General features: G+C 35.0%; 1 pseudogene across 1 annotated transcript; it reads right to left on the bottom strand.

Moving 5' to 3' along the window:
- Positions 1-793: 793 nt before the first annotated feature.
- LOC145008806 (delta(12) fatty acid desaturase DES8.11 pseudogene) lies at positions 794-2,261 on the bottom strand (annotated as a pseudogene). The gene is made up of 2 exons (XR_013663640.1): positions 2,149-2,261; positions 794-2,050 (listed from the first exon to the last, which is right to left on the bottom strand). The product of XR_013663640.1 is annotated as a delta(12) fatty acid desaturase DES8.11 pseudogene (transcript).
- Between the last annotated feature and the right edge of the window lie 6,549 nt (positions 2,262-8,810).

Genomic DNA, 8,810 nt, shown 5'->3' with positions numbered 1-8,810 from the left:
TAGTGAATTAGGCAATTAGCCATACACTAACTATCTTTTCCATGAAACTAAAACTTTTATTTTAAGTGCGTCAAAAACATAGTCAAGCATTATGATAGTATTTTTTATGTTAGATTTTTTTTCCATTTTTAATTATATATTATGTCTAGTAAATTAGCCATACACTAAGTGTCTAAATGATTATGTTTGCAATGAAACACTTTTTAAGATATGTTAGTAATCAAATTCATTTACTCTAATGAACTGAACTAATGTTTTTGATTGTTAACCGTTAATAGCCTTTCGAGTAGAAGGTTCGAACCACTAATGGTGTTAAGTGGGTTTTATGTTTTTTTCTGTTAATATTATTAATGGTGTAAAATAGTTATAATTAGATATTTATATGATTTTCGTATATTTGGAATGGATGGAATGAATCGCAACTACGCGGTTTTTTAATGTTCTATACGTAGGATTGTATACATAGAATTGTATACATGACAGTCACATCTCGTATATATATATATATATATATATATATATATATATATATATATATATATATATATATATATATATATATATATATATATATATATATATATAATTTATAAAATTTTATTAATTACTCAATATATATTATATAGGTGCTGTTATCTCTTCTTGACCTTGATGGTTGAAGTGTAATTAGAAATATAAATGGATTTAAGAATAGCTCAAGAGTGAAATATTGTTAAAAAAAAAAAAAAAGTAGCAGTTTGGTGCAGGTTTTAATTGCACATAGATATAATATATATCAGAACCCAGAAGAATATTTAGAAAACCAACAATTTCAGCAATTTTTTATTTAAGATAGTTTATTATACATAGAATAAAGGTAAAATGCTTTAAATAGGCAGATACATTTTTCCAAGTGTTCACATTTTATGGTACCAATATACACCTTTGTGCTCGCTATTTTCATCAGGCTCGATGTAGATGCATTCCTTGGCCTCTCTGTACATTGCTTTGAAAATCGGAGTCCTGTCAATCTTATAAAACTCGCCCAAGACTGGTTTGATTGCATCCCTTGCCTCCTTCGCATGATAGTGTGGAATGTATGAAATCAAATGATGCAAGACGTGAGTGTGTGTAACGTCATGCAACACTCTATTCAGGAAGCCGAAGTCCCTATCGATTGTTGACAAAGCCCCTCTGATCCAGTTCCATTCAGTTGAATCATAATGAGGCAGTGACAGATGTGTGTGGTGCAAATATGTGATCAAAACGAAAAAGACAAATACGCCTAGCACCGGAACTCCATATATGCAGGTTACCCAAGCAGCACCTTTCTTATCTACTAGAAGTTTAATTGCATAAAATGCAGCAAGAAGACCAAAATCCGATAGCAGAACTTGAATCCGTTCACGCTGGGTGAAAATTGGACTCATCGGATCAAAGTGGTTTGCAAACCTTCCATATTTCTTACCAGAAATATTAGTCAAGAGGTATAAAGGAAATCCTAGAGTCAACCTAAACACCAAAGTGAACACTCGACCAGGTGGGTTGTTAAGAACTTTTGAGTAAAGCGTGACTTTGGACTTGCGTTTAGGAATGTAAACTTCATCGTTATCAAGTGAATTTGTATTGGCATGGTGATTTCGGTGGCTGTATTTCCAAGAGAAATAAGGGGTGAGGAGAGCGGAGTGGACGATGAAGCCGACTGTGTCATCAATCCATTGGTAGTCACTAAAGGCATGGTGACCACATTCATGACCGATGACCCATAAGCCAGTAAGAATGCTAGCTTGACAGAACCAGTAAACTGGCCATGCTAAATAAGCTAGAGGAGAAGGAAGAATAGGAATATAGGTATCGGCAAGGAAGTAGAAGACGTAAGCAACAATGAGATCATGAACAACATAGTAAGATGAACGGATGACTGATCTCTCGAAGCAATGGGCAGGGATTGCTTTCTTTAGATCACTTAATGAGAATGGTGGCTCAACTGGGACACGTTTTAGTATATCGTTGGCCTTAGATGGATCCAACATATTACCACCTGCACCCATGTTGCTGTTAGATGATTTATCTGCAAATGAAAGAGCAATATGAGATTTATGCAACTTCAAGGGAGAAAGAATTTAGATTCTTTTCTTGCTATTAATAGAAAAAAGTAGAGATAATTACAAGAATTCAAAGCTCGTGCTGGGATATGAGAGAGAAGTTCTCTTTGAGTTGTTGGTTCTTATTGGATTTCGACGAGATTGATATTTAATTTATAGTGAGTTGGAAAAACTATTGGCTCAAATAGTTTAATCATATTAATATGGATATGAATATAGATATTTATTATTTAAACAATAAATAATTTTTAAGATTTATAAGAATTAAATAGTACTTCATATTTGGTTTATATAAAAATTATATAAATACGTTTAAATAATATTACAATGATGTAAAAAATTTATTAACTAAATAGAACTATCAACATGATTTTGGTTACATCCGGTTCATATTAAATCTTTTTTTGGTTATCCGATTTTGGGTAAATCCGAATATGCTTTTACTGGGATTTGGCATTGGATATGACCATCTCGTATAATTTATAACGATACAAATTCAAATGGTCTTTTTTTAATATGTTTTCCGAGATGCCTATATAAAATCCATTTTATTTATTTATGTTTTTAATTCAAATTTACTCAAACCAAATAAGTACTTGTAAAAGTGTAAGTTTTTTTGGATAAAGATTTTTCAAAAATATCAAATTTTAATCGGATTTATATTATCAGACTCTTACTAAACGTTTGATAAAAACCAGTCAGATCATATGCAACTGAATTGCAAGTCTTTCAGAAATTGCAAGGAAGATGCTGACGTGGTGTCTTTAATTTGCAAGAAAGTTGCAACACCGTTGAAAGTCCATTGTGGCTGGTAGTGGTGTGCCCTTTAATATCTTTTCACACTACTTGCGAGTAGCGCTATTGATTACAGTTAGTTAGCGCCGTGTTCTTTAATTTCGATTGATAGTTTGACTGTTTGCTTTTTTAAGGAGGACTTGTCAACGATAACCCCTTAGATTAAGTGAAAAAACAGTATAGCATTATGAAGGGAAACAAACAATATGGAGATACATAAAATCACAAAACAACTATAAATTTTGGTATATATTGTTAAAGAAAATTAATAAGATACTTCAGTTTCAGGTTAATAAATTAAAATATCCTCATAGTGCTCCAGGTGGACTTATTATTCTTGTGGCCAAATTGTATTCTGCATTTTGTACGTAAGACTTTTATGCATAATACAATTCCTTATTTGCTGCTATATAGGTGATAGAAACTCACTGGAAAGTGATTATTGACGATTGACTATTGACTATTGACTATTGAGTTACTTGTTACTTGTGCGAATGAACATTGCTGCTGGAATTTAGAAACCATAAATTTTGTACGGCTTATGTTTATTGAATTTTATATTTAGTTGGAGTAAAAGGTACGTACAAATTGATGAAAAATTCAGATATCCTATTGCAATCTGAATCCGTATCCATAATCCATAATTTCGGATATTCAAAACTCCGGATTTTCGAACATCCTAAGTGTCCGGTTTACATCATCCATGCACACCGATATGAAGATACAACAATTTCAATTGTGTTAATTCAGCTTTTGTATTTGCTCTTATATCAATAAAATATCAAAAGTATTTCATAACATCAACTTATTTATTTTTTTCAGCAAATATCTTAAATATCTATAACTAACAGTTAGTGAATAAGACATTCATATGAATATAATTATTAATAGTTTAAAAAACAAATAATTTATAAGATATATAATAACCGTTTTTTAAATAACATCCATATATGAAGAGAAAAGCTAGTTCGGAGCTAGCATCATAAAAAGTACAAACTAATTATCATTTCTAGCACAATACGTATTTGGTTTATAAACAAACAATACAACCAGTTCATTAGTGGACTACCGGTGAAATATTTTGAGAGATGTGTATATGATAGCCTCTCTATCCGAGTTTTAACTTGGTTGTTGTTTTTGCTTGTGTGGTAACGGTGGTTCGATTGTTTGTGGTGACTCGAGGCCATTAACCGTGGTGCGCGTAAGCTTAAGTTAGACACGATTCATTTCTAAAACATAAATAATACAAATATATTTAAATAAATGACAGTAATTTAAAAAGTTATAAAATAAATATAACTACAAACTAATAAATGATATCTTGACGTTAATTAAATTATTTCTCCATACATATGCAACTTGTAAGCTATCAGAATGTGGTAGGAATATGACCTGACCTCTTTGCAAGAAAGTTGCAACACCATTGAAAGACCGCTGGTGTCTAGTCTTCCCATGCAAATTGACAAAATTTATTCAATTTTGCTATACATGTTGACGGAACGTTTAGAAGAGACCATTTTACCACTTGAAACCTAAGTAGTACATTTTTTACTGTTTTTTATTTTTACTATATTTCTTTTTTATGAAAGCACGTTACCTAAGAAAAGTAGACGTGGACAATTAGTTATAGCATCTAAAGATGTATCCACAATATCATGTGTTTGCAAATCTTCATTGATAAAAAATACATACATCACAGGGCTATTTGTAGCCATTTACAACAGTCGGAAATGAAAAGATTATGGATCTAAACTAGGCAAAATACAACAATAATATATTGACCAGGACTAAATCAATTTCATTAAATTCAAATTATGAATTTGAATATTTTGATTGATCCGTAATACACCCCTACAAGATAGAGGATCCGTTGGAGACTCCAATCTTGGACCGTAGATGAAGATATGTAGAATGATGCATCAACTTGGTGACAGCATCTGCAGGTTGATCCGTGGAGTTGATATGGAGTACTCGAAGGGAGTCATTGGTGACTTTTTCTCGCACTAAGTGATAGTTCAAGGCGACATGTTTCATCTTAGAGTGGTAAACCAGGTTAGAACACAAATAGGTGGCACCTGTATTGTTACAATAGAGAGTGGGAGGGTGATCCGTGGTTATACCAAGTTCATAGAGTAGATTTTGTACCCAGGAGACTTCTGCCACAACATTGGCAAGAGCCTTGTACTCTGCTTCCGTAGAAGATTGGGATACCGACTTTTGTTTGGCAGACCACCAAGAGATGATGTTGCCCCCAATATATAATAAGTAGCCTGTAGTGGATCGACCGACGGTGGAAACACCACCCCAGTTAGAATCTGAGAAGGCCTTGAGGTCTAGTGTAGTTGCTCGTTTTAAGAAGAGACCATGATGTATTGTTCCTTTTAGGTAGCGCAGAACTCTTTTTAATGCTTTCCAGTGTGTTTGAGAAGGAGCATGCATAAACTGAGATAACGTGTTAACCGCAAATGAGACATCAGGTCTTGTAAATGCAAGATATTGAAGGGAGGCCGCTAGTTTGTGATAGGGAGTTGGGTCAACCGGGGGAGAGCCATCCATTAGGGAGAGAACAACTGATGAGGATAGGGGAGTAGCAACTTCTTTTGTACCATCCATGTGAAAGTGGGTGAGAAGGTCATGAATGTGACGATGTTGAGAGAGGAAAAGGCCGAAAGCGGTGGAAATAACCTCTCTGCCAAGGAAGTGATGTAATGGACCAAGGTCTTTGATAGAGAATCGTTAGGCAAGAGTGTAGACAAAATGGTCCAAGAAGGAAGGGTTATTACCGGTGAGGATGATATCATCAACATAGACCATGAAGTAACATATGATGCCATCATGATTATAAATGAAGAGGGATGCATCAGCCATGGATTTGTGAAACCCAACAAAGGTAAGAAAGTTGGCGAGTTCAGTGTACCAAGCACGAGGTGCTTGTTTAAGACCACATATATATATATATATATATATATATATATATATATATATATATATATATATATATATTTTGAGTTTACATATGTGGTTGGGAAATTGGGGGTGAATGTAACCCGAAGGTTGGATCATGAACACCTCTTCATTCAAAGTTCCATGGAGAAACGCATTGTTCACATCGAGTTGACAAAGTGACCAATCTTTTGAGAGTGCAATGGAGTGAACGGTTCGAATGGTGACATACTTAGTGACTGGACTGAAGGTGTCAAAGTAGTCTTTTCCGTATTGTTGTTGGAAACCTTTTGCCACCAACCGAGCTTTGTATTTGGCAACAGAACCGTCCGGGTTGCGTTTGACTCGAAACACCCATTTGCAACTGATGGGAATGTGAGAGGTATATGGGACAAGTTCCTAAGTGCCATTATGGAGTAAGGCATTGAACTCTAAGTCCATTGCTTTGCGCCAATCTGGAATTTTCATGGCTTGAGTGTAGGTGGTGGGTTCAAGAGTGGGATGGATCGGGTGTAAGGTGGATGTGTTAATAAAGGTGGAGTTGAAATATTTAGAGTTTGGCTTTCGGTGTCTTAGTACAAGCGGTGGTAGGGGGTGGGGGTGAGGGTGATGGGTGAGGTTGGGGGTATGTTGGTCAGGAGTGGGTGATTGGGAAGGAGGTGGGGAGGAGAGATCAGGCAAGGATTGGTTAGATGATAAGGGTTCATTAGGTTCTAGCATTGAGTTGGATGAAGAGGGTAGGTTGCATGGTGCATGTGAAGTACGCAAAGGTGAACTTGGAATGGTAGTAGGAGGTACATGCATATATGTTAGAGATGGCATAGATGTTGCTAGAAAATTGTTAGCCGTAGGTAGAGTGGGAGGGTTGTATTGGTTACTTTTGTAAGGTAATATGTGATTGAAAAACTCAACATGTCGGGAGTGGTAGTATCGATTATTTTTGGGATCAAGGCATTTATAGGCTGATTTTGATGAAGAGTAGCCGAGAAAGATGCAAGGGATGAATGGGGTTGAAGTTTGGATTGTGTGTAGGGCCTAAGACAAGGGTAACATAGACACCCAAAGGACTTTAGTTTAGAGTAATTGGGTGGTTGGTTGAACAAGAGTTCAAATGGACTTTGATGACCAAGAACTGTGGGTAGTCTATTTATTAGGTAAAGAACAGTTTGAAACGCGTGTGTCCAAAAACTGAGAGGAAGACCGACATAATGAAGGAGGGTTAGCCCCATTTCAACAATGTGACGATGACGTCGTTCAACGATGCCATTTTGTTCCGGTGTATGGGGAGGGGTAGTATAATTGGAAATTCCATTTGTTTTGAGGAAAGGGGTTAGGCCTTGAGATTCTCCACCATTATCGGTAAAGAGAGATACAAGTGGGGTGTCAAAATATTTTTCCACTAATGATTTAAAGTGTGGAAATAATGTGGCAACATCAAATTTTCGTTTCATTGGGTATAGCCAAACATATTTGGAGTAAAAGTCCACAAATATGTGATAGTTTCATTTTTATTACCTCTTTTCATAGTTTATTTTGAGTTAAAACCATCTCATTTTAGTCAATCTTCATGCATATTTTCTCTTTTTTTCATTTTTCTCCTTTACCGGGTGCTTTCTAGTCTTTTGAGCTTAATTGCAGGATTTACCGAAGACTATTTGTTATTGGAGGCTTAGAAGGATGCGGGACTTATGGAGGCATGTGATTTGCTTGTGGATTTGGAGTGGTGCGATTAGGCTTGGTGCTTGCATTAAGAAGAAATCAATTTGGACCTAATTTGTGAACAAGGATGATGATGAGGCGATGCGGAATCGAGCTACAAGAAAATTTAAGGAGTATTGGGTCAATTATTAGAAGGCTTTGGAATGGCACAAATGGGCTCTAAAGAGTTATGATTGTGGGTTGAAGTTGAAGAATGGGCTAGAATGCATGATTAATGGCCCAAGTCTCACATTCAGCATGACCTACGCGGTTCGCGTAGACTCATACACGGTCTGTGTGAATTGTTCTGAGCTGATTTCGGGTTTGACTTGTTGACTCTATTTGTGGAAGTTTGGTGGGTGGCTTTTGATACCTTTTTGAATCCGGAAATCAGCTCCCTTTTGCTGGAGATTGGAGCCATTTTTGGGGGAGATCACTTGAAGAACATACATCATATTCTCTCTAAAAAAGCCTTGGAAGATTTGAAGAATTTTTGGAAGAATAGTGTAATTTCCTACCATCTTGCATCTAAGACAATGTTTGGTACCACTAAACTATATTGTTTTTCTTTTACTTTGGCCATGCTTGGCTAAACTTTCATTTGGTTGATTAGGGTTTGACCCATGGATGATTATTTGCTTTGAAGACTTATTATTACATCGTGTTTGAAGTTTATGGAAATGTTTTCTAGTTAAACATGTTGTTGTGTTTATTTATCTTTGATCATGAGCTTGGATGAATGAATGCTTTCTTTTTGTTGACTAATTTCTTGGTTAAGTAATGGACCTTCAAATTAGTAAGCAACAAATGGTTTATATGTTTGTTTTCATTTCATTTAGACCATGGAAATGTTTCCTGCATCATGATAATGTAAGCATTTGATTATCTTTTGGACTTGGTAACTCTTACAACTTAAAGCTAATAGATTTTCACAAGATTTTATGCTTCATTGATTTTGTGACTTAAATTAAGGAAATATTTTAAGAGCTCCTCTAGCCATTTTAATTTCTAAGAAGAGTTGAGGCAATTTGTGCTTATGAATTGCTATAGCCAAGTTAAACCAATTCACAAGTGTTATTCCACTAAGTCTAATGATAAGTCAGTTATATCATCCATGAGGTGTACCCCAAAATCAACCAATTACACTTCTTTGAATTTAATCCAATCTTTTACTTGTTTACTTGTCATATTTTCATTCTAGATAGTTTTAATTTTGTCAAACAATCGAAAGAACTAAACACTCCCTTTTTACTTTTAATTTTATTTTGCAAGTATTTTACAAAGAGATTT

Source organism: Lactuca saligna, chromosome 8 (assembly GCF_052625555.1).
Source record: "Lactuca saligna cultivar CGN05327 chromosome 8, ASM5262555v1, whole genome shotgun sequence".
NCBI lineage: Eukaryota > Viridiplantae > Streptophyta > Magnoliopsida > Asterales > Asteraceae > Lactuca > Lactuca saligna.
Note: the sequence above shows the minus strand (reverse complement) of the source record. Positions and strands in the feature narration are given on the sequence as shown.